Source organism: Meriones unguiculatus (assembly GCF_030254825.1).
Source record: "Meriones unguiculatus strain TT.TT164.6M chromosome 13 unlocalized genomic scaffold, Bangor_MerUng_6.1 Chr13_unordered_Scaffold_39, whole genome shotgun sequence".
In the NCBI taxonomy this organism is placed as follows: domain Eukaryota; kingdom Metazoa; phylum Chordata; class Mammalia; order Rodentia; family Muridae; genus Meriones; species Meriones unguiculatus.
Window position 1 is genome coordinate 4,678,986 of NW_026843648.1, and position 27,228 is coordinate 4,706,213.

At 39.2% G+C, this 27,228-nt stretch overlaps 1 protein-coding gene and 1 non-coding gene across 2 annotated transcripts in view; one reads left to right on the plus strand and one right to left on the minus strand.

Annotated features, from left to right (window-relative positions):
- Positions 1 to 27,228, plus strand: part of LOC132651087 (zinc finger protein 120-like) — an 83,134-nt gene that overhangs the window by 3,004 nt on the left and 52,902 nt on the right. The gene's annotated exons all lie outside the window — the stretch shown is intronic.
- On the minus strand, positions 7,806 to 7,917 carry LOC132651099 (U6 spliceosomal RNA). The gene has a single exon (XR_009588989.1). It is a non-coding gene; the product is annotated as a U6 spliceosomal RNA (small nuclear RNA).

The following is a 27,228-nucleotide window of genomic DNA, read 5'->3' on the forward strand; positions in this document are numbered from 1 at the left end:
ATCTCCAGCTTCCAATGACAAAATTTTAGCTTCTGTTTTGTTTTTGCAGTCCTGAGAATGATATCCAGGATCTTAAGTGTGCTAGGCAACGTGCTCTGTCTCTGAAATATAACTACAGCTGCTTCTCTTTTTTAAAATTTTTTATTAATTACATTTTATTCATTTTGTATCCCCCCATAGGCCCCTCCCTCCTCCCTCCTGATCCCACCTTCCCTCCTCTTTCTGCATGCATGCCACTCCCCAAGTCCACTGATAGGGGAGGTTCTCCTCTCCTTTCTGATCTTAGTCTATCAGTTCACATCAGAAGTGGCTGCATTGTCCTCTACTGTGGCCTGGTAAGGCTGCTCCCCCCCAGGGGGAAGTGATCAAAGAGCAGGCCAGTCAGATTATGTCAGAGGCAGTCCCTCTTCCCATTACTATGTAACCCACTTGGACACTGAACTGCCATGGGCTACATCTGTGCAGGGGTTCTAGGTTATCTCCATGAATAGTCCTTGGTTGGAGTATGAGTCTCTGGGAAGTTCCCTGTGTTCAAATTTTCTTGCTTCTCTTTCTTTAATGGCAGAATCTTATGCATGAGTCTGAGTTGCGAATATCTGAGACAGGATGATGGCTGTCAGTCACCTCAAATATTTAACTATAAAGTGAAATCTTTTTCTCCTATTCCTTTTAAAGATTCATTAAAGGCAAAACCACTAGAGAAAGAATGATTAAACAAAATTACTGGGAAATTAATGAAAATTCAATGTTCCATGCAGACTTTTATTAATTTTTAATTTATTTTTAATTGCAGTTTATTCACTTTATATCCCAGCTGTAGCCCCCTCTCCCATTTCCTCCCAGTCCCACCCTCCCTCCCTCTTCTTCTCCTATGCCCCTATCCCAGTCCAATGATAGGGGAGGTCCTCCTTCCTTTCCATCTGACCCTATTCTATCAGGTCTCATCAGGACTGGCTTCATTGTCTTCTTCTGTGGCCTCATAAGCTGCCTCCCCCTCAGGAGGAAGTGATCAAAGAGCCAGCCCATGAGTTCATGTCAGAGACACTCTCTGTTTTTATTACTGGGGAACCCTCTAGGACACTGAGCTGCCATGGGCTACATCTGCACAAGGGTTCTAGGTTATGTCCATGCATGGTCCTTGTTTGGAGTACCAGTCTCACAAAAGACCCCAGATCTTTTGGTTCTGTTGCTCTCCTTGTGGAGCTCCTGGCTCCTCCATGTCTTTGTATCTCCCCGTTCTTTCATAAGATTCCCTGTGCTCTGCCCAAAATTTGGCTATGATTCTCAGCATATGCTTTGATACCCTGCTGGGTAGAGTATCTCAGAGGCCCTCTTTGGTAGGCTCCTGTCATATTCCCTGTTTCCCCATCTTCTGATGTCTGTCCCATTTGTCTTCTGAATGAAAATTGAGCATCATATACAGGGTCGTCCTCTTTGATTAGCTTCCTTAGTTGTACAGACTTTAGTATGATTATCCTACATTATATGTGTAATACGCATTTATAAGTGAGTATATACCATGTAGACTTTAATTCTAGGTGGATAATTTGTGACTTACCTGTTCCATGGTCATTGTCCCAGATAGATGTTCCTGAACTCACATCAAAAGGACATGAGGCAAAGCTTGTGTTGCTGTTGGCTCAGGTTTCTTCTTAAGGTTCTATGCTTATCTTGTACATTCTTTAAAAATTTTCATTATCGTTTTCATCATCATCACCATCAAATTTATGTCCATGTGTGTATTGTATGTATCTTGTGTCTGTGTAGGTAATTGTGTCTATGAGTGTGCATGCAGAGGCTACAGAAAGATGTGCTGCTCTATCACTGTGTTTTCCCACTGAGACATCTTGCTGGTGATACTTCAATCATCTCTGAAGAACTTTTCTCTGTCAGAGACAATAAACCTGATTTCATGGGATTTGAGGTTTTTGTGCTCTGGCTGCACAAGAGTCAGTGCATACAGGACAATAATGGATTTCATACTGTTTGTCTCTTCAGGGTATTTGGAAATATGATGTAGAATGCTATAAAAAGTATGAAAAAATATGGGGGTGAGTATTCTGGAAAGTTCCATCAAGTCAACTCTTTTTAGGAGAAGGTGCCCTACTTATGCAAGGACAATACCAGCCCAGAACTGTAGTAATGGACATCTCTTTTGTGAAGGTACTTTCACATGTCAGTCATTAAATGTCACTGCTTATAGTCCTAATTAACTTGAGAACATTGCACACTGTTTTTTAAAGGGTTTTGATGTTTTATCCAGTGTCCTAACCTCTTCTGAAACTTCATTACATTTTCTGAATGTAATGAATTTTCATTACATGAAATACATTCAGTGCTCTGAAAATTTGTAATACTATCTCCTTGCCACATCCACTCACTTCTCTTTAGAAGCCCACACTTTCACTTTATTGTTGACTTTACATGTGCAGAAGTTTTATTTTTTAATGCTAGAGCATAAATCATTTGCCAAGGCCTTAGCTGTGTCATCCTATTATTGCTTTCAAAGACCATGTTAGAGACTTTGTTGTGATTGTTTATATTTTACTTCAAACCAAGGGGGACACATGCCATCAGGCACATATGTAGGTCAGATAACAATTGTGGAAGTAAGTTTTGTACCTTCAGGTGATTTAACTCAGTCCATCTGACTTGGTACAAGTCCTTTTTATCTGCTGAACAATCTCATCAGCACCAGCTAGGATTTTTATGACTGTACATCATTGTGTCCTGTTGAATTAAACTGACTTTGGAGAGACAATGTATTTAAAAACCACAACTTTCTTCCTCGAATCTCTGGCATTAAGGTTCTTTCTATAAAGCAGCCAAGCGAGTAAAAGCAGTTGTTTTCTGTCATTGATGCTGGAAGTTTAGTGAGAGCCTTGGAGCAAATGTCATCATGCTGTGAGACACAAACATGTGGGAAGAGGCTCTGGCTCTACCTGCCTCTTCATCTCTTCTTATCCATTCTTAGGAACCACAGGTCTGAACACAGGGCTCTACTAAGTTGATATAGCCCATAAAGACCATATCATTCAATGCAAACTGCAGGCTTTTCTGTCTGTCCAATGGCCCTGTATGAACTTCTCCTTGCAATATTATTGCTTGCTGGCAATTGATAGTGATTTTTCATTTTTCTCTGACCTAATAACTTCTCTCTCTCTCTCTCCAGTGTCTGTTGAGGACTAGTCATGTGTTATGTATTCAAATGCTATTTCAGTGCCTTGAGATCTGGTTACTGCCATGCCATGGATATTGTTATGATGTTTAACTATCTCCTGTAACCATGGGATGTGAAGGAATATTTTTCAATTATCTATTACTAGATGATTAGTATACCTATACCCGGGCAGGGCAGAAGGAGGTAGATGGGACTATGGTTCTTGGGCTTTGGGCACAGAAGAATGGTGGGTAGAAAGACAGGTACTGGAAGAGGTAGAGGAAGAAAGCAGAGAGCTATCACAGCTTAGCTTGAAAGAAGCATATGTTGGTATGGATGGAGGAAATTATACATATGAGAGAATATGCAAGTGTTTATGGAATTATGGGTGGAAGGCAGCCTGGGTTGGGGCTTGGAAGTAAAGGTTGTTTAGAAGGTTACTATCTACTTTGCCCCAGGTGATATAAGGCTATTCTAAAATCTATCAGTTGTCTGTGTCTTTTATTGACTGTGATAGTGGGTTAATAAATATTTTTAGACTAACCACAACAAAGGTCTCTTCATGTAGCCCTGGCTATCCTGAAACTCACTATGTAGACTAGGCTTTCTTTGAGTTTGGAGATCAGTCAGAGTCTCCCTTCTAAGTGCTGAGATTAGAGGCATGTGCCTATATTTGTATAGGGTGCCTAGTTATGCATGGTCTTTCATTGGTGCTTCAGTCTCCACAAGATGCTCTCGACTCTGTTTAGCTGGCTCTCTTGGTCTTCTTGTGGAGTTCCTGTCCACTCCAGATACTTCTATCTCTGCACACAAAGACCCCACTTTTCCACAAGACTCCCTATGCCTTACCCAGGGTTTGGCTGTGAGTCTCAGCATCTGTTTCTATCTGCTGCTGGATGGAGACTCTCAGAGACAGCTATGCTGGGCATTTATTTGTGATCACAGCAAAGTATCATTGATAGTGTCAGGCATTGGTTGTAGATTCCCTCAATCTCTGCTCTATCTTTATCCTTGCACATCTTGTAGATAGAGTAAATTTGGAGTCAATGTTTTTGTGGGTTACTTGGTGTTCCCCTTTCAACAAGGGGTCCTATCTAGTAAGAGGGTGTCCTCTTCAGTCTCCATAACCCCTGCTGCTAGGTGTCTCAGCCAGATCATCCCCATATTCTCCCAGAAGCCTCTAGGTTGTCATAGGTCTCCTGCTTGTCAAAGAGATGTCCCCACTCTGTTTATTTTCTCTCTGTCCTCCTGCTTCTGCTCTCCCAAGGTCTGATCTCCACTTTCATTTCTCTCTATGCTCCCTCTCCTACCTTGTTCCTTTTCTTTAACCACTTCTGATATCTCTTCTATTTCCTTCTGAGTGTGATTTAAGCACCCTTCTTTGGGTCCTCCCTGTTACTTATCTCCTTTGGGTCTGTGAATTGTGGTATGGTTATGCTGTACTATATGGTTAATATCCACTTATAATTGAGTACACACCATGAGTGTCTTTCTGCTTCTCAGTTACTTCACTCAGGGTGACCTTTTCTAGTTCTACATTTTGCCTGCAAATTCCATAATACTCTTGTTTTTAATAGCCAAACAGTATTCTATTGTGTAAATGTACCACAGTTTCTTTATCCATTCTTCACTTGAGAGATATCTGGGTTGTCTCCAGATTCTGACTATTAAGAATAAATCTGCTATGATCATAGTTGAACAGATGTCCTGATTGAATGGTAGAGCATGTTTTGGGTATCTACCTAGGAGTGGTATACCTGGATCTTGAGATAGAGCTATTCATGATTTTTTGAGAAACCTCCAGATTACTTTAAAAAAGGAATGTACAAGTTTACACTCCCACCAGCAATGGAGGAATATTAATATTAATATTATTTTACTATCAATATTTTATTAATTATTTATTAATAACTATCTTCATTAACAACATACTAATAAATAATTAATTATTAGTATTATTTAGTCATTAATAATTATATTTATTGATATATTATTAATGGACAATAAAATAAATAATTAATTATTAATAAATATTGATAAAAGTTATTAATAAAATAAATAATTATTAATAAGAATGTTAATATGCATTAATATGGTGCATATTTATATGTATTTATATTATATATTTATATATAAATATATGTTATGAATAAATAATAAAATAAATAATTAATTTTTAAAAATGTTGATAAGAGTTATTAGTAAAAATAAATAATTATTAATAAAAATGTTAATATGCATTAATATAAAAATATATTTATATTATACATTTATATTATATATTTATATATAATATAAATATATGTTATCCATAATTAATAAAATAAAAATTAATTATTAATAAGATCGCCAATGAAAAGAATTATTAATAAAAATAAATGATTATTTATTAATAATTATATTTATTAATAATGCATATTAATAAATAATTACTTATTTATTGCAAATTTGTTGATGTTAATTTAATAATAATTTTTTATTTTAAATTATTATTAATTAATATTTTATATTAATTTTTTCTTTTTTATTTTTTTCATTGTTTTTATTTTATTATTATTTTTTTTATCAGTTACATTTTATTAACTCTGTATCCAGGCCGTGTCCCGATCTCTCATTCCCTCCCAGTCCCTCCCTCCCTCCCTCATCTCCACCATGCCCCTTTCCAAGTCCACTGATAGGGGGGACCTCCTCCCCATTCATCTGATCCTGTTTTATCAGGTATCTTCAGGACTGGCTGCAAAGTCCTCCTTTGTGGCCTAACAGGACTGCTCCTCCCTTCGGGGGTGGGGAGACCAAAGAGCCAGTCATTGAGTTCCTGTTAGAAATAGTCCTTGTTCCCCTCACTTTTGGAAACCAATTGGTTACTGAGCTACCACAGGCTACATCTGAGTGGAGGTTCTAGGTTATATCCATACATGGTCCTTGGTTGAATGTCAGTCTCAGAAAAGACCCTGTGCCCAGATATATTTGGTCCTTGTGGAGCTCCTATCCTTTCCCCATCAGACTAACTCCCCTTTTTTTCTTATGATTCCGTGTACTCTGCCAAAGGTTTGGTCATGAGTCTTTGCTTTGAAAACACTGCTAGTTAGAGTCTTTCAGATGCGCTCAGTAGACTCCTGTCATATGTTCAATGCACATCCGATCTGTCTTTCTAAACGAGGATTGATCATCTTATGCCATGTCTGCTCTCTTGATTATCTTTTTTAGGTGTATAGATTTCATTATGTTTATCATATCTTATAGGTCTATAGAAGTGAGTATATCCCATGTTTGTCTTTCTCCTTCTGGGATATTTCACTCAGAATGATCTTTTCTAGATCCCACCATTTGCCTGCAAATTTCATGATTTCCTCCTTTTTGATTGCTGAGTAGTATTCTATTGTGTAAAAATACCACAATTTCTGTACCCATTCCTCTATTGATGGGCATCTGGGTTGTTTCCAGGTTCTGGCTATTACAAATAAAGCTGCTATAAACATGGTTAAGCAAGTATCCCATTTGTGTACTTGAGTGAACTTTGGGTATATACCTAGGAGTGGTATAGCTGGGTCTGGAGGAAGCACTATTCCTAATTGTCTTAGAAAGCGCCAGATAGCTTTCCAGAGTGGTTGTACCAGTTTACATTCCCACCAGCAGTGGAGGAGGGTTCCCCTTTCTCCACAACCTCTCCAGCATGTGTTGTTGCTTGAGTTTTTCATCTTGGCCATTCTGATGGGTGTAAGGTGATATCTCAGGGTCGTTTTGATTTGCATTTCCCTGATGGCTAATGAGGATGAGCATTTCTTTAAGTGTTTTTCTGCCATTCGATATTCCTCTGTCGAGAATTCTCTGTTTAGCTCTGTTCCCCATTTTTTAATTGGAGTACTTGGTTTGCTGCTTTTCAGCTTCTTTAGTTCTTTGTATATACTGGATATTAGTCCTCTGTCAGATAAAGGTTTAGTGAAGATTCTTTCCCAATCTGTAGGCAGTCGTTTTGTTTTGATGACGGTATCCTTTGCTTTACAGAAACTTTTCAGTTTCATGAGGTCCCATTTATTGATTGTTGCTCTTAGAGCCTGTGCTGTTGGTGTTCTGTTCAGGAAGTTGTCTCCTGTGCCAATGAGTTCTAGGCTGTTCCCCACTTTTTTTTCCAATTGATTTAGGGTATCTGGTTTTATGTTGAGGTCCTTGATCCACTTTGACTTTAGTTTTGTGCAGGGTGATAAATATGGATCTATTTTCATTTTTCTGCATGTAGACATCCAGTTGGTCCAGCACCATTTGTTGAAGATGCTGTCTTTTTTCCATTGAATGGAATTGGCTTCTTTGTCGAATATCGAGTATTCATAGGTGTGTGGATTTATTTCTGGGTCTTCTATGCGGTTCCATTGATCCTCCTTTCTGTTTCTATGCCAATACCATGCAGTTTTTATTACTGTTGCCCTGTAGTACAGCCTGAGATCAGGGATGGAGATACCTCCAGATGATCTGTTGTTGTACAGGATCGTTTTGGAGATTCTGGGTTTTTTGTTTCTCCATATGAAGCTGAGAATCTTTTTTTCAAGGTCTGTAAAGAATTGAGTTGGTATTTTGATGGGAATTGCATTGAATCTGTAGATTGCTTTTGGCAGTATGGCCATTTTCACAATGTTAATCCTACCAATCCATGAGCACGGGAGATCTTTCCATCTTCTGATATCTTCTTCGATTGCGCAGGGGCCATGCTAATCTTCTCTGTATCGTTCCAATTTTAGTATATGTGCTGCCGAAGCGAGCACATGTTTTTTGATTTTCAATGGAAACATCTCATGAGTGAATCTCTTTATTTGCAGTTTGAGAGATCTAATTTGGTCCTTGAGCTTTTATGTTGACTTTTTCTCCAGTGATTGGTTACTCACTTTGATGACATTTTTGGCTGTAGATTTAACCTGGATTCTCTCACAACTCAGTACCCTGGTTATTTTCTTTCTCATTTATTGACTACTTTGCATAGTTTATTACTGTCAGCACTATGACAATACTTCTCCCATAATTCTTCAGCCTCCAACACAAACCTCCTTGAGAGTCTCACCAGTTGCCTGCACCACACAGCCCTTGGTCTGCACTCTTCCCCCTTTTGCCTAAAGCTGCTATGCATGACTAATTGTTGCTTCCTTCAGTGAAATCATTTAAGAGATAGACTCCATTCTTTCATAGTTTTGGCAATGCTGGTGTGGATAGATAAAAATTGAGAATCTAAGAGATTTAGAAGTTGTGCAGTTGCTCTGAGATGATACAGTACAAGCAAAGAGCATCAGTGAAGTTTTAGGTGTCATGGTGGCTTTCTTATGCTTTTAGGCTATGATGAATCTGTATAAAAATAGGACAGAATTTAAAATCATTTACAAAGAATACATCATCAAAAGATTATTAGTTTAGATTAAGAATCCTCAAGTTTGGTAAATGAAATCTATCAAGAAAACTGTCCATTTCATTTAGATTTTGAAATTAGTGTTGTGTAGGCTTCTGAAGTAAGACCTAATGATTCTTTGAATTTCCTCAGTGTCCCTTGTTATGTCCCCCTTTTCACTTCTGATTTTGCTGATTTGGATAGTTTCTCTCTGCCTTTTAGTTAGTTTGGTTAAGGGTTTGTCTATCTTGTTGATTTTCTCAAAGAACCACCTCTTGGTTTCATTGATTTTCTGAATTTTTTTTCATATAATAAATAGTTTATTGCTACAAATATAGATAGCTGCATAAATATAAAGACCCAGATTGCATTATCAGTATTACAGAAAGATGAGGAACTCTGAGCCACTGTTAATATATTATGCTTTGGTATATATGTCTGTATCTACTGCCTATATACATCTGATTTTGTTTTTACTTATTACAGTTTATTCACTTTGTATCCCAGCTATGTCCCCCTCCCCCATCTCCTCCAAATACCACCTTCACTTCCTCTTCTACTCCCATGCCCCTCCCTCTGTCTACTGCTAGGGTTGGACCTCCAAGGCTTCCATCTGACTGAATCCTATCAGGTCTCATCAGGACTGGCTGCATTGTCTTACTTTGAGGACTGGTAAGCCTGCCCTCCACCCCCTCATGAAGAGGTGATCAAACAGCCAGCCACTGAGTTCATGTCAGTGTCATCTCCTGTTCCCCTTATTAGGGAACTTACTTGCAGCTTGAGCTCCCATGTGCTACATCTGTGCAGTGGTTTAAGGTTATCTCTATTCATGGTCCTTGGTTGGGTCTCAGAAGAGACCCTTGGGCCTAGATATTTTGGTTGTGTTATTCCACACTTTTTATTCTAACAGACTTAGTGTGTCTGGTGTTATGTTGAGGACTTTGATCCAGTTGGACTTTAGTTTTGTGCAGGATTGTAAGTATGCATCTATATGCATCTATTTTTCAGTTTGCAGATATCCAGTCACCATCACCATTTACTGTAGTTGCTATCTTTTTTCTATTGTGTGGTTTTGGCATCTTTGTCCAAAACCAGGTGTCCATATGTGTGTTGGTTTGTTTCTGGGTCATCTATTTAATTCCATTGATCCACCATTCTGTTTCTGTACCAGTACCATGCAATTTTTATTTGGTTTGTCTATAATACAGCTTGAGATCAGGAATAGAGATATTCCAGATCTTTTCTTGTACACACACACACACACACACACACACACACACACATATATATATATATACATATATATAGCTCTTCTGGGTTTCTTGTTTTCTTGTTATTTCACATGAAGTGGATAATTTCTCTTTTAAGATATGTAAAAATTTGTGTTGGTAATATGATGGGACTTGCATTGAATCTGTAGATTGCTTTTGGTAAGATGGCAATTTTTACTACGTTAATCCTGCTGAGCCTTGAACATGGGAAATCTTTCCATCTTCTGGTATCTTCTTTAATTTCTTTTTCAAATTGAGCTTTTATTTTTTATATTATTTACAATTTATTCACTTTGTATCCCAGCTGTAGTCCCCTCCCTACTTCCCTTGCAATTCCAAACTTCTTCACTCATTTTCTCCTATAAATGTTTTTCTTCAGATTCTTGAAGTTTTTTCATACAAGTCTTTGACTTGCTTGGTTAGAGTTACACCCAGATAGTCTGTCTCTTGTGTCCTTTGTGAAGAATGTTCTTTCTTTAATTTCTTTCTCAGCTCATTTGTCTTTTGTGTACAGGATGGCTACTGATACTTTTTTAACTTATTTTTTTATTTTTATTAATTACAGTTTATTCTCATTGTATCCCCCTGTAGCTACCTCCCTCCACCCCTCCAAATCCCACCCTCCTTCCCTGTTCTCCACTCATGTCCCTCCCCAAGTCCACTGATAGGGGAGTCCTCCTCTTCTTTGTTTTGATCCTAGTCTATCAGGTCTCATCAGGAGTGGCAGAATTTTCTTCCTATGTGGCTTGGCAAGGCTGCTCCCCCTCTCAGGAGGAGGTTTTCAAAGAGTAGGCCAATCAATTCTTATCAGAGACCATCTCTGTTCCCATTATTAGGGAACCCACTTGGATACTGAACTGCCATGGACTACATCTGTGCAGGGGTTCTAGGTTATTTCCATGCATGGTCCTTTTTTGGAGCATCCATCTCACAAAAGACTCCTGTGCCTAAATTTTTTGCTTCTGTTGCTCTCCTTGTGGAGTTCCTGTCCCTTCCATGACTTACTCTCTCCCCCTTCTTTCATAAGATTCCCTGCACTCTGCCCAAAGTTTTGCTATGACTCTCAGCATTTGCTCTGAAGCTCTGCAAGGTAAAGCCTTTCAGAGGCCCTCTGTGGTAGGTTCCTGTCCTGTTCCCTGTTTGCTCCCTCTTCTGATGTCCATCTTCTTTGCCTTTCTGAATGGAGATTGAGCATCTTAGCCAGAGTTCTCCTTCTTGATTAGTTTCTTTAGGTGCACAGGTTTTATTATGTTTATACTATATTATATATCTAATTTCCATTTATGAGCGAGTATATACCCTGTGTCTTTCTGCTTCTGGGATACCTCACTCAGGATGATCTTTCCCAGTTGTCACCATTTACCTGCAAATTTCATGATTTCGTTGTTTTTTTTATTGCTGAGTAATACTCCATTGTGTAAATGTATCACAATTTGTGCATCCATTTCTCAACTGAGGGGTACCTTGGTTGTTTCTAGCTTCTGGCTATTACACATAAAGCTGCTACAAACATGGTTGAGTAAATGTCCTTGATGTGTACTTGAGCATCTTTTGGATATATGCCTAGGAGTGGTATAGCTGGATCTTGAGGAAGCACTATTCCTAATTGTCTGAGAAAGTGCCAGATTGTTTTCCAAAGTGGTTGTACACTTACATTCCCACCAGCAGTGTAGTAGGCTTTCCTTTTCTCCACATCCTCTCCAGCATGTGTTGTCACTTGAATTTTTATCTTAGCAATTCTGTTGGGAGTAAGGTAAAATCTCAGAGTCGTTTTGATTTGCATTTCCATGATGACTAAGGATATTGGACATTTCTTTAAGTGTTTCTTTGCCATTCGATAATCCTTTATTGAGAATTATCTGTTTAGCTCTGTACCCCATTTTTTAAATTGGATTAACCAATTCATTGCTATTTAACTTCTTTAGTTCTTTATATATTCTGGATATTAGCTCTCTGACAGATATAGGGTTAGTGAAGATCCTTTCCCAATCTGTAGGCTGTCTTTTTGTTCTGACAACAGTGTCCTTTGCTTTACAGAAGCTTTTCATTTTTCATGAGGTCCCATTTTTGCTCTTAGAGCCTGTAATTGTTGATGTTCTATTCAGGAAGTTGTTTCTTGTGCCAATGAATTCAGAGCTTTTCCCCACTTTTTCTTCTAATAGGTTTAGTGTGTCTAGTTTTATATTGAGAACTTTGATCGACTTTGGCCTTTAGTTTTATGAAGGGTGATAAGTATGGATCTATTCAAATTTTTCTACATGTGCACATCCAGTTATAGCAGCATCATTTGTTGAAGATGCTTTCTTTCTTCAATTGAATGGTTTTGGCAACTTCATCAAAAATCAGGTGTCCATAAGTAGATTCATTTCAGAGTCTGCTATTCAATTCTATTGATCTACCAGTCCAGTCTGTTTCTATTCCAGTACCATGCAACTTTTAGTATTGTTGCTCTATAGTACAGCTTGAGATCAGGGATGGAGATACCTCCACAAGATCTTTTATTGTAGAAGATTGTTTTAGCAATTCTGGGTTTCTTGTTATTCCCTATGAAGTTGAGAATTTTTCTTTCAATTTCTGTAAAGAATTGTGTTGGTAATTTGTTGGGAATTGCCCTGAATCTGTAGATTGCTCGTTCTAAGATGGCCATTTTTACTATGTTAATCCTACCAAGCCATGAGCATGGGAGATTTTCCATCTTCTGATATCTTCTTCTAATTCTTTCTTCAGTGAGTGGAATTTTTTTTTTCATACAAGTCTTTGACTTGCTTGGTTAGGGTCACACCAAGGTACTTTATGCCCTTTGTGGCTATTGTGAAGGGTGTTGTTTCCGTAATTTCTTTCTCAGCCCTTCTGTCTTTTGTATACAGGAGGGCTACTGATTTTTTTGAGTTAATTTTGTGGCCACGTTGCTGAAGGTGTTTATCAGCTATAAAAGTTCTCTGGTAGAATTTTTGTGGTCACACAGGCATACTATCATATCATTTGCAAATAGTGAAACTTTGAATTTTTCCTTTCTGATTTGTATTCACTTGATCTCCATTCATTGTCTTATTGCTCTAGCAAGGACTTCAAGAACTATGTTGAATAGATATGGAGAGAGTGGGTAGCCTTGCCTTGTCCCTTATTTCAGTGGGATTGATTGATTAATTTTCTCTCCATTAAGTTTGATATTGGCTATAGGCTTGCTGTATATTGCCTGTATTATGTTTAGGTATACCTGATCTCTCCAATACTTTACATATGAATGGATGTTGGATTTTGTCAAATGCTATTTCAGCATCTAAGGAGATGATCGTGTGGTTTTTCTCCTTCAATTTGTTTACATGGTGGATCACATTGATGGATTTCTGTATATTGAACCATCCTTGCATACCTGTGATGAAGCCTACTTGGTCGTAGTTGATGCTACATTTGATGTGTCCTTGAATTCGGTTTGCAAGTATTTTGTTGAGTATTTTTGCACTAATATTTATAAAGGAGATTGGCCTGAAATTGTCTTTTTTTTGTTGGGTCTTTTTGAGGTTGAGGTACCAAGATGACTGTGGCTTCATAGATGAGTTCGGTAGTGTTCCTTCTGTTTCTATTTTTTGAAATTGTTTGAAGAGTATTTGTGTTAGCTCTTCTCTGAAGGTCTAGTAGAATTCTGTGCTGAAACCATCTGCCCCTGGACTTTATTTTTTGTTTGTTTGTTTTTTTCATGGGAGACTTTGTAGACTGCTTCTATTTCCTTAGGTGATATAGGAATATTTTATTCAATTATCTCATTTTGATTAAGCTTTGGTAAGTGGAATTGATCATGAAAATTATTCATTTCATTTAGATTTAGAAATATGGTGGATAAGTTATTTTTGTTTACAGCCACTTTGCTGAAGGTGTTTATCAGCTGTAAGTGAGGTGTTCCCTGTTAGAATTTTTTGGAGTTACTCATGTATACTATCCTATTATCTGTACATAGTGATACTTCAACTTCTTTATTTTCTATTTGAATAACTTTGATCTTCTTTAATTGTCTTATTGGTCTCCCCTCTCCCCTCTCCCCTCTCCCCTCTCCCCTCTCCCCTCTCCCCTCTCCCCTCTCCCCTCTCCCCTCTCCCCTCTCCCCTCTCCCCTCTCCCCTCTCCCCTCTCCCCTCTCCCCTCTCCCCTCTCCCCTCTCCCCTCTCCCCTCTCCCCTCTCCCCTCTCCCCTCTCCCCTCTCCCCTCTCCCCTCTCCCCTCTCCCCTCTCCCCTCTCCCCTCTCCCCTCTCCCCTCTCCCCTCTCCCCTCTCCCCTCTCCCCTCTCCCCTCTCCCCTCTCCCCTCTCCCCTCTCCCCTCTCCCCTCTCCCCTCTCCCCTCTCCCCTCTCCTTTTTCCAGAGCTGAGGACCGAACCCAGGGCCTTGTGCTTGCTAGACAAGCGCTCTACCACTGAGCTAAATCCCCAACCCCAGCACCCGACTCTCAAAACACATTTTCTTAATTAGTAATTGATGAGGTAAGATCCAATCCATTGTAGGTGATGCAGCCATTGATGGTGACCCTAGGTTTCTCAATAAAGCAACCTGAGCAAGCCATGAGGAGGAACCCAGTAAGCAACACTCCTCCATGGCCTCTGCTCAGCTTGTGCTTCTGGGTTCCTTCTCTGTTTGAATCCCAGCCCTGACTTCTCTTAGTGATGGACTGTAACCTGGATGTTGAAGAAGAATAAAATTTCCCATTCTTTTAAGTTGATTTTTTGGTTATGATATTTTATAATAGCAGTAGTAATCCTAAATAAGATACACCCATTTCTCTCTGTTCCATGCTTCATTTACCTCAAGTTTCCTTCCCTCACCAAATTCTCCTTCTATATATCCAACACAATTGTGTTTATGTTTATATAATTATGTTTAAACTATAAGATTCATAAATGTGATGGTACATGTAATAGCGTTGTTTCTAAGCCATATATCCCCCTCTGCCTCTTCCTCCTGGGTCACATACCACTTTGATTTCTCCCTATCTGCTTTTAAATGTAGAGACCCAGAAACCTTACTCTAAACTAAAGAAGTATGATTGTGTGTTGATAGACTCTGCCTTCCAGGCTTTTATCATTTATTTATAAGTAAATTTCACATTTATGAAGGCAAAACTGAAGCCCCCTCGTAAACAATATGCTAACTAATGTCATATATGTATTCCTTAAAAACAATGTGATATCAGATGTAATTGGTCTTTTCCTGTGGCAGATACCTAGGACCATGCATGGACTAGCTGTTATTGATACTGACAAAAAAGTGTGGGAATGTATGTTTTTGCTAAATGATCTGCCAGTGCAGAATTCTTTGAGTTTAGTTCCCACCAATGCAAGACAAATAAACAAGCAAACAGACAGGCTGGTACTGGGTAAGGAGCACTGTTAAACAGAGTTGATACTGAGGAATGGTTGCAGAACCTCAGTTGTGGCACTCCGCTGGTTATTTTGAAGTATGACATTCCAGATAGCCTCGTCACTAGGTCTATACAGTGGGTTCCCTTTTTCAGTGGGGTTCTATTTTTGCCTGATGTAGGGAACCCCAGATATTAAGGAACATCACATCCTAAGTGAAGATTACAGGCCTGACTCTTTCCTGATAAGAACCCTGCTCAGCAAGCACCTAGGGAATCCTGTAAATACACCACCCAATGCTAAGAATATGTTAGCTTTCAGAAAATGCCTTTCAACTATACCTGGAGATATTCCCCCACCACAGAATAATTAATTTATATATTCTCTATGTCATAGGACTGGGATATTGCATGCAAATGACGTACTGCACCACAACATATAAATCAACTATCCTGAGCATCTAGCCCCAGGAAACCAAACACATTTATCCTCTAAGCCCAAGGTTTATAAATCCCTGATTTCACAGGAAATTAACATTGTGATACCATCAGCTTTCCACCACAGCCAACTAAAATTGGTCAGTCTTTTATTCTGGAGGAGAGAGGGTTTCCCCTCCTCCCTTGAGATTTGCCACTGAGCTCCCAGAACTTGGCTACTTGCTAACCTAATGAAAGGTTAGAGTTAATTCTTGGGGCTGGGGCAGAATCAGAAGACCACATTTCTTTCAGAGCAGAGGGCTAGCCCAGAGGCTAGGGCCGAGTCCCACATTCCTTTCAGATAATGGGCCAGCAGCAGCCCCCAGCCAGATAAACCTCAGGGTATGACTGGAGTCACATGGCCCCAAAGAACTAGAGGTCAGATGTCTCCCAGGCAGCTAGGCCAGACCATTAGCAGTCTTGGCGCCTAAAAATAGACCAGTCATTTTAAAGGTCAGCTTCCATAGAGACCACCCCATTTGCATTTTGTTCCTCTTACCCAATCCTGTAATTCCAAGGCTTGTACTACCCCACTGGCATTTTTGTTTCTTTAAAAACCTTGATCTCCTGGAGCTGGGGGGTCACTTACCCAAATGTCTTTGTAAAGGTCAGCCACCTGGGCTTGAGCTTGTAATAAAAAGACCCTCATGTGTTTTGCAACAGTGTCGATTCCTGTAGATCTTTTGGGGGCTCCCGAACTGGGTGTAACATGGGCTGGATACTGCTGGACTTCTAAAAACCATGTTGACCTCAAGCAGTGCACCCACTGGGCCTAGACCAGCTTTTCAGCCCAACAGGCCTACACTTCACTGGATCTACCTCCTGCCATGCTGGGTCTGAGCCTGGGAAACCCTGTAAATTGGCCACAATCCCATACCAGCTTAGCCAAAGAGATAGAACACTTCCATATCACCACAGGCACTGACTGCTGTGTGATAGTGAAAGCCTCATTTTAAAAGCTAATTGTAGTACCTGGTGTGAACCTCATTTCTACTTCCCATAGTCAGAACAGATGCCTTGAACTAGCCAACTCCCTTGAGCACTCGAATTTATTCTAGAGAGAATTTGGTACCTGTGTTCTCAGGGACGTGCTGTTCTTTGTCCAGAAGTGAACAACTGTATCCCAGACTACCACCAGATAAAAAAGATCACTCAGTGCTTTAGGAGAACATAAAAATATTACAAAAGAAATTAAGAGATTCATAAAATATTAGTTTATGTGGTCTTTTGTGCTGCATAAACCTCTCAAATTTTTTAATCAACTAAATTAGTTTTGTTTGTGTTTAGCCATGGTTTCCTGGAACTTACTCTGTAGACAAAAATATCCCCAAACTCAGGGAATCCTCGACCTCTGCCTCCAGAGTGCTGGGATTAAAGTCTTGAGAAAATGCCATCGTCATGATAATTCTGATTAATTTTTAGGTAACAATATGACTGTATTAATTGTATTCAACTGTTATTAATATTTAAATTATTTTTTAAATTAAGTGTTTGTACAAATGGAGGAAGACACCATATACTTGTCCTATATACTTACAAATTTATATGTGCATATGTGTATGGGTGCACAGAAACACACACATGCTGATATATAAATATCAATATATATATAATATATATAATATATATATATATATATTGTGTGCATGTTAACAGTGCATTTCTGTATGACTGCGAAGTTTCATTAATGAAATAGTATTTTTAAAAATAGGTTTTTAAGGATTTTGATACACATGCTTATAATATCAACATTTGAGAGAGGAGGAGAATAAGGAGCTCAAGAAAATCTTCAGCTTTGTACCAAGTTACATGCTCATCTGCTTCTAGTAAAAGAGAAAGCATTTATAACTTGATTTTTAAACATTTATTTTTAGGTTTATTTTACTTTTAGCTAAGTATGTTTGTTTGGGTCTTTGTGGAAGTATGTGCACATGAATGCAGGGAACCCTGGAGGCCTGAAGAGACTTTCAGACTGTCTGAAAGTGAAGTCAAAGGAGATTGTGATTTCACTGTATTGTTCACAGTAGGATATGAACTTTGGAACTCTAGAGAAATGGCTGATTAAGAGACTTGTTGCTCTTGAGGACCTGAGTTTGAATGTGAAAAGCTTAAGAGCTCTGCCAACAAAAGATCTTCATTTTTTTCAGTTACATGCTAATTTCAGGATGAATATCTTTTATCTGGTTGGAAGTACCTTTCTGTTTCAGGTTGCAGCGCTCAAAGTCTGGATAGCCTTTCTGAGCTAGGCATTAAGGTGCAGGACTCCCTCTCTCCACCAGAGCCTCCTGATCTCTGACTTCATCTGGTTAGTGTCTTTAGACATAGATGCCTCCAAGCACATTTGATAGATGGTCTTTGACACAGATCCAAGCTAACTCTTCCCTCCCTTCACCTATAGGATAATTAGGTACTTTGTTTATGTGTGTACAATAAGGATGTGCTGTTTAATGCAAATCAAGAATCCTTGAGGCCTGCTCTTTAATTACCTCCCCCTGAGGGGGAAGCAGCCTTACCAGGCCACAAGAGAAAATAATGCAGCCACTCCTGATGAGACTTAATTGACTAGGATCAGAAGGAAGGAAAAGACCTCCCCTATCAATGGACTTGGGGAGAGGCATGCATGCAGAGGGCAGAGAAAGGGAAGGATTAGGATGAGAGGAGGGCGGGAACCACAGGGGGGATACAAAGTGAATAAAGTGTAATCAATAAAGAATAAAAAAGAATCCTTGAAATGCCTAGTTTTAAACATTTATATACACCAATCCTTGGAGCACTCCACTCACTCCCCAAGGGGTATATAACCTTTGTTTTCTGGAATTAAAGTTAAAATTGCTCTCTGCCTTGGTTCCCAGATTGTCTGAATCTGTCATGCTTGCTGGTTTTCTAAGCATGGCACCTCATCTTCTGCCCCTTCTGCTTTCCTGGGTTGGAGGGAAACAGCCCCCAAGGCAGGAGGAAAACCAACTTATCTATGAAATGCTTGGGATCAAAAGTTTCAGACATGATAGCCTTTCATATTTCAGATGTTTCTTGCCCAGTCAACCAGTGCCTTGGGGGTGGGACTCTATAAAATGGGTTACACCTAATGTTTATTTCACAGTAAGGTTGCAGGTAAGCTTCAGTGTAAGGAATCTTCTGAGCCAATCTCAGTGGCCTATGGAGAAGAAATAAGAGCAGAAAATTGAGGCCAGCCTGGATAACGGCCTGTCTTCATGGAAGAAATAGAAAATATAAAGAAAAAAAAGAAAAAAAAATCTTCTTCTTTGCTACCCTTCTTCCTTGTGGGTTCTTTTGATAGTCATTACTCAGTGGAGACCATGTTGCTCTCTACAGTTTATATTTCTATAGATGTAGGTTTTAAATCTGGCAGAAATGTGAGAGGTGCCTATATTAAAACCGACCTACTTGCCAATTTTCTCCCAGAAATCTGTTGGTCCTTCCAAAGCTTAATATGGTTCTCTTGGCTGGCATATCCCACTCCCTACCTTGAATTTTCCTGCCTAGAATCTGGGCTAACCTCCCTTCCCCATATCAACTTATAGATTGTTTAGTGAGGTCAGGTAAGATGTTTTTGCTAATGGGTCTTACGTAAAAAATCTTACAGATCCATGTGAAATTAAGAAAAGTACCCTCTTAATAGTAAAGCCAGGGACACTTTAAGATTGGTGAGAAGAAACAAAAGCCAAAGTTAACACTTGCTGACTGGACACTGTCCAGCTGGGCCTGTAGCTGAGACAGGGATTGATTTATTCATACTTGTTTTTGCCCTCAGGTTCTTGATATGATTTAATAAAAGTTATTAAGGTACATACCCCTTCAAGATTTAATGTAGAGGTGGCTGATTGTTTTATACATATAAAACTTTAGATTCATGATCCTTTTAAGACTTTTATGTGATTACTTTTTAATATAATTGCTCTTTTAATTACCCCAAGTTTCTGCTTGCCAGTAAAGACAAGATGGCTGAGTAGTTATGTTGCTTGCTCATCTTGTTAATTGATCACAAGTTGGTTAATTGCAAGTGTATATGGGGTCTTGGAATAACTTGTTCTTCACCCATAATATGTATAACATTTGATCATGTGAAGGTATTGGGGAATATGTGGGTTGTTTGTGTGTATGTGTGTGTGTGTGTGTGTGTGTGTGTGTGTGTATGTTCATTGTAATTCTTCACTTAAAGAAAAATAGAGTGTAACCACATTGTGTGTTTAATATTGCTATAAGGATCTTACTGGGATAGATAAGGTGTGGAAAAAGAGTAAAAGTGTAGTCTGAACTGGCACTCTAGGTCTTGTTCCATCCACCAAGGTCTATATATGTAGGTGGTTTGGACCTCACTCTTTGGAGTTTGTTTCATCTGAGAAGTTGTATGTATATGTATGTATGTAAGGTTGGGATGGAACTTGCTCTTTTGTGCTTTTTCCATCAATCATGATGTATGTATATGTAGGTAAGGTGGTTTGGCTCATGTTCTTTGGAGTTTGCTCCATCCACCATTTTGTATGTATGTAAGGTGGTTTGGAACTTACTTTTTGGAGTTATTTCCATCCACCAAGTTGCATATATTAGGATGAATTAAAATTCACTCTCCGGAGTTTGCTCTGTCTACCCAGTATGTGAATGTGTATATATGTATGTACATACGTATGTGTGTATGTGATTGTATAAAGTAAAAAAAAGACTGTAAGAGAAGCTAAATGAAGAGAAGCTTAAATAAAGAGAAGAAGCTTTTTGGAATCTACCTGCTGGAGTCTGTCTTACTTCATCTTCAACAATGTGTGTGTGTGTGTGTGTGTGTGTGTGTGTGTGTGTGCATGTGCATGTGCTGTGTGTGATAAAGAGAGAGAGAGAGTCTATGTGCCACACCTGAGCAGGGGTTTTAGATCTTCTCCATGCATGGTCCTTGGTTGGGGTGTCAGTCTCTGCAGGGGCCCCAGGGAGCAGTATTTTTGTGGACTCTTGGTTTTTGGACCTCATTCCCCTCCAGGTCTTACTTTCTCCCCCTTGTTTCATAAAATTCCATGTATTCTGCCCAAAGTTTGGCTATGAGTCTCAGCCTCTGCTTCAATACCTCCATCAGTGGATTCTTTCAGAGTCCATCTGTCATAGGCTCCTGTCTTATTCCCTGTTCTTCTTTGGATGTCTATCATCCTTGCCCTTTTGAATAAGGATTGAGCATTTTCCGTAGGGTCTTCCCTGTTGTCCAGATTCTCCAGGAGTATAGATCTCAGTATGTTTATTCCTCTTATTAGTGAGTATATACCATGTTTGTCTTTGTGCTTCTTTGTTACCTCACTCAAGATGATCATTTCTAGTCCCACAATTTGCCTGCCAGAAAACTCCTTCAGCTGATAAATGCCTTCAGCAAAGTGGCTGGGTAAAAAAAAAAAATCCTCAAAAACATCAGAAGCCCTCTTGTATACAAAAGACAAAAGGGCCAAAAAAGAAACAACACCCTGAAAATAGTCACAAATAACATAAAGTCCCCCGATTTAACTCTAACTAAGCAAGTGAAAGACCTGTATGCAAAATATATCCTATTGGATCTTAAAGCTCTTCAGTTTCCCACTCTTTCATCCCTTTAATCTGCCTGCCTGGTAGGAATAATGATTGTAAAGACACATTTTTATCTCCCCTTAGGGAACATCTAGTGAAACCATGGACTCCATGAAATTCTAATTTTCCCTCAAATCTCTTTATGTGAAAAGGCTGATTCCTCCAGATGCAAACTCTGTTAAATAAACATTAACTCAATGTCTGAATAACTTGCAGGAAATAAAGGATCTAAGAATAAAAGAGGGATTTAAGGATAACGAAAATTAATTTTATGGCTTGGTTAGATTACTTAGTTGTATCTCACCTTCCATCTAAAATTGTTAGGACCTCAACAATGAATTAGTTATCTTATAAGTTCATCACTGGTCAAAATTACTGAATAAGTATGTTAATATGTTTTCAGTCTTCATTAATAATTTGCTTTTTGTCATTGTTTTCACTCTTTTTTTATTTTAAAGAGTAGTCCCACTATGTATCTCTTTCTGTCTTCAATTTCTGTGTATATCCCACACAGTATATATACCCACCTTGCCTCCAGAGTGCCTGAATTGTAAGTAGACATGTCATAGCTTGATAATTTAGTTCTTTTAATTGGCTTAATGAGGCTGAGTGACTGAACCTTGGTGGTTAGGGTAGCCAGAACATGGGCTCTGGTCCTAACTCCAGTAACAGAGGAAGGCTCCCATCAAATGCACCCCTCCTGGTTAATGTCCACTGTCTTCTCTCTATGAGTAATATTATTTTCTTTTATCATGGAGTCTAAACTACAGACGAGGTCAGAGTTCTAACCTCATTCTACAGAGAAAGAAACCCAGGCTCACAGAGATTAGATATCTTGTAATATAGTTAAGTGTTCATCTTATTCAACCCATCATTCTATTACATCACTAAATGAAACTGAAGCCTCCAGGTATGGTGACACAGGCCTATAACTATGGTGCTTAGAAAGAGGAGGCAGGAATTTCAAGGTGTCAAAGTCACCCAAGGAGAGAATTGTCACTAATATGGTGGGAGGCTCTCAGAACATTGAAATCTAGGAAGACTTTAATTTCTTTCTTTATTTTTTTCCCTAACCCAGCTCTCATTGAGTAGAGAGTTGTTCAGTTTCCATGTGAATCCAGGCTTTTTTGCTATTTCTGTTGTTGTTGAGGTTCAGATTTAGTCCATGATGGTCAGTAGAATATGAGGGATTATTTCAGGCTTCTAGTATCTGCTGAGACTTGCTTTGTGTATTTTGGAGAAGATTCCATGAGGTGCCGAAAAGAAGGTATAGTCTTTTGAATTTAGGTGAAAAGTTCTGTATGCACCCATTAGGTCCATTTGATTTAGGACCTCTTTAAGTGCCTTTATTTCCCTCTTTAGCTTCTGTCTAGATGATCTGTCCTTTGGTGAGAGTGGAGTGTTGAAGTCTCCCACCATTAAGGTGTTAGGATCAATGTGCAATTTAAGCTTTAGTATTGTTTCATTTACAAATGTAGGTACTCTTGTATTCGGGGCATAGATATTCAGTGTTGTGAAGTCCTCCCGGTGTATTTTTCTTTTGAGGAGAATGAAGTGCCCCTCTTAATCTTTTTTCATTAATTTTGTTTGAAAGTCTATTTTATTAGATATTAGGATAACTACCCCAGCTTGTTTCCTGCATCCATTTCCTTGAAAAACATTTTTCTAGCCCTGTGGTAGTGTTTATTTATGTTAGTTGCAGAGGTGTGTTTCTTGGATGCAGCAGAATGTTGGATCCTGTTTCTACAACCATTCTGTTAGTCTGTGTCTTTTTATTGGAGGGTTGAGTCCATTGATGTTGATAGGTAATAGTGACCAATGAACATTAGTTCCTTTTTTTGTGGAGTTGATGATATTACTGTGATTCACTGCTTGTTTTCTTTTAATTTTTTGTTGTGACAGTTATCTGTATCCTATCTTGTCTTGGGTGCAGTTGTATTCATTGGATTGGAGTTTTCCTTCTAGTATCTTCTGTAGGGCTGGGTTGCCATGTAGATATTGTTTAAATTTAGTTTTGTCATGGAATATTTTGCTTTCTCCCTCTATGTTGATTGACAGCTTTGGTGGGTAGAGTAGTCTGGGTTGGCATCTGTGGTTCCTTAAAGTCTGCATGACATCTGCCCAGGCTTCTCTGGCTTTCATAGTTTCTGCTGAGAAATCTGGTATGATTCTGATAAGTCTACCTTTATATGTTACTTGGCCTTTTTCCATTGCTGCCTTTAATATATTTTCTTTTTTCTGTAGGTTTAGTGTTTTGACTATGATGTGATGTGAAGAGTTTCTTTTCTGTCCTAGTCTATTTGGTGTTCTTTAGGCTTCTTGTATGATTATGGTCATCTATTTCTTTGAGTTGGAATTTTTTTTTCTACAATTATCTTTAAATATTTTCCTGACCATGGAGCCTGGAATGCACACACTGTTTGAGGGCACAATGTGCCTACGTCAATTTCCTGAATACCTCAGTGGTCTACAGTTCTGTCATACTGTCATTCTGGTATTCAGATCTGTCTGGGCTCCATGAGTTGCTTGCCTCGACATCATTGATAGACCCACAGAGCACGGCCTTCAATGTTGATAATGCTGTCCCAAGAATCCCTATGTTGCTGCAGAACTTGGGGGCTGGTATTGCGGACCACTGGCAGTCCAACCACTGCTGCAGAACTAGGAGGCTGCTGGAGATTTCTGGAAGGCCGTGCGGAGCCAAAGACCTGGTTGGCCTGGTGGAGCCATCAGCACTGTGCTCTGTGCTAGGAGCTCTGGGCACTGTGGATCTGGCACTGCGCTCTGTGTTGGGCACTGTAGGTTGCCTCTGCAGCCTCTGCCTTCTCCAAGGAGGGAGAAGGGAGGCTTGTCGAGGAGAAGTGCTGGGGGAGTGAGTATTATCTGTCTCAAATCTCAAGCAAGGGGGTCTGCGCTAGGAGCTGTGTACACTGCAGACCGCCTCCACTGCCTTCACTGCTGACTCCACCATTGAGTAGAGAGGCCTGTTAAAAGGGAAGTGCCTGGGAAGTCAGTCTCCAGGAGAAGTCAGCGGTGAAGTCTGTGGTCGACCTGAATCCTAATGGTCTCAGCTCGGGGTTTGTCCCCTTTCTCCGAGGAAACCTCAATATCGATATTCTGGGTTCAACTATCCATCCACTCACAAATTCCCGAGTTTCAGATCCTCTGAGAGGCCCCTCTGATATTGTGCATGCTGGGCTCCACCACCTTGGTTTGCCTTACCTTTTTCCTTCTCTTCCCTTCTCTTCCTTTCCTTCCCTTTCCTTTCCTTCCATTCCCTTCCCTTTCTTTTCCTTTCCTTTCATTTCAGTTTTCCTTCCCTTTCCTTTCTGTCCCTACCCATCCCTTTCCTTTTTCTTTCCTTTCCATTTCTTTACTTTTTTATTTCCTATCCTTTCCTTTTTCCTTTACAGTCCTTTCCATTCGTTTCCTTTTTCCTTTCCTTTCTTTTCCTGTTTTTTTTTGTTTCCTTTCCTTTCTTTTTACCTTTATCCTTTCTCTTTTCTTTCCATTTTCATTTCCTTCCATTTCCTTTGTCTTTCCTTTCCCTTTTTATCCCTTCCATTTCCTTTGCATTTCCACTCCATTCCTTCCCTTTTCCATTCCATTCCTTTCCTTTCCATTCCTTTCTTATTCTTACCTTTTTTCTTCTCTTCCCTTCCCTCCCTTTTTCTTCCCTACCTTTCCTTTCCCTTCTCTTCTCTGTCCTTTCCTTCCTTTCCCTTCCATAGCCATCCTTTTCCTTTTCCTTTCATTTCTTTTCCTATCCTTTTGTATCCTTTCCTTTCCTACCATACTTCTTCCCGTCCATTCCCTTCCCTTCCTTTTCTGTCCCAAGAAATTTTCCTTTCCCTTTCTTTTTCTTTCCTTTCTCATTCTTTTTGCTTTCCTTCCCTTCTCTTCCCTTCCCTTTTCCTTTCATTTCCTTTTCTTTGTCACCCTTTTCTTTTCCATCCCTTCTCTTTCATTTCCCATACTTTCCTTTCCTTTTTCATCCTTTCCTTTCCTTCTCATCTCTTTCCTTCCCTTTCCTTTCACCTTTCCTTGCCTTCCATTTCCTTTTCTTTCCTTCCTTTTTTTCACCTTTTCTTGCCTTCCATTTTCTTTCCCTTTCTTTTCTTTCATTCTGTTTCTCTTCTGTTTCCTTCCCTTCCCTCCTTCTACAACTCTTTTTTTTCTTTTCATTTCTTTACCTTTACTTTGCTTTCCTATTTAATTCCTTTCCTTTTTTCTTACCTTTCCTTACCTTCCTTACCCTTTCCCATCCATTCCCTTCTCTTTCCTGTTCCTTTCCTTTATGTTCCTTTCCTTTTTCTTTCCTTTCCCCTCCCATCACTTTCCTTCCCTTTAATTCCCTTTCCATTCTTTTTTTTTCCATTTCCTTTTATTTCATTTCCATTTTCCTTTCCTTTATTTTGCTTTACTTTCCCTTCCCTTTCCTTTCCTTCCCTTCACTATCCTTTATTTTATTTTGTTTTGTTTTTCTTTCCTTCAATTTTCTTTCCCTTCCCTTCCTTTCTCTTTCTTTCCTTTCATTCTGTTCCCTTTCCCTTACTTTCTCTTTCTTTCCCATCCTTTCCATTTCCCATTTTTCCTTTTAGTTCCTTTTTCCTTTCTATTTCTTTTTCTTTCCTTTCCATAAATTTACTTTTCCCCTTGTTTCCTTTTTTCTTTTCTTTTCTTTTTTCCATCCATTCCCTCTCCTTTATTTTCTCTTTTCCTTCCTTTTCCATTCTCTTTCTGTTGTCTTTCCTAACCTTTCCTTTTCTTCCCTTCCATTCCCTTTTCTCTTTATTTCATTTCTTTACCTTTTTTTACTGTTTCATTTCCTTCCCTTTTTCCTTCAATTCTTTCTTTCCTTTTCTTTCCTTCCATACATTTTTCCTTCTGTTCCCATCCCTTCCCTCCCCTTGTCTTTTCCTTTCCTTCTCTTCCGTTCCCTTTCCTTAACTTTCCTTTCTTTTTTCTTTTCTTTCCTTTCCTTTTTCCTTTCTTTACCTTACATTTCCTATCTTTTCCTTTCCCTTCTCTTCCCTTACATTCCCACTCCGTCCCTTCTCATGTCCCTTCCTGTACCTCCACTTTTTGTTTACTTTCCTATTCTTTTTCGTTTTCTATCTTTTTCCTTTCTTTTTCTTTTCCTGGTTATTTCCTTTCCTTTCATTCCATACCCGTTCCCTTCCATCCCCTTCCCTTTATTTTTTAATTATTTTTATTTTTGTACATTTATTTTTTATTTATAAATATTAATCACAGATTATTTACTTTGTATCCCAGCTGTAGCCCCCTTCCTCATTCCCTCCCAATTCCACCCTCCCTCCCTCATCTTCTCCCTGCCCCTTTCTCAGTCCACTGATAGGGGAAGGCCTCCTCCCCGACCATCTGACCCTAGCTTATCAGGTATCTTCCAGACTGGCTGCCATGTCCTCCTCTGTGGCCAAGCAAGCCTGGTACTCCCTTGGCAGTGGGGGAAGGTCAAAGAGCCAGCCATTGAGTTCATGTCAGAAATAGTCCTTGTCCCCCTTACTTGCTTACCCACTTGGATATTGAGCTACCATGGGCTACACCTGCTTCTAGCTTATATCCATACAAGGGCCTTGGTTGGAGAAACAGTCTCATAAAAGACCCCTGTGCCTTGATATCTTTGGTCTTTGTGAAGCTCCTGTCTTCTTCAGGTCATACTTACTCCCCCTTCTTTCATGTGATTCCCTGCACTCTGCAAAAGGTTTGGTTATGAGTCTCAGCAGCTGCTTTGATACACTGCTAGGTAGAGTCTTTCCAAAGCCCTCTGTGGTAGTCTCCTGTCCTGTTACTTGTTTTTTCCTACTTCCTATATCCATACCATTTATCTTTCTAAGTGAGGATTGATCATCTTACCCTGGGTCCTCTTTCTTTTTTATCTTTAGGTATACAGATTTTAGTATGTTTATCCTATCTTATAAGACTAGTACCCACTTTAAGTGAGTATATATCGTGTGTGTCTTTCTGCTCCTGTGATACCTCACTCAGAATGATCTTTTCTAGTCCTACCATTTGCCTACAAATTTTATGA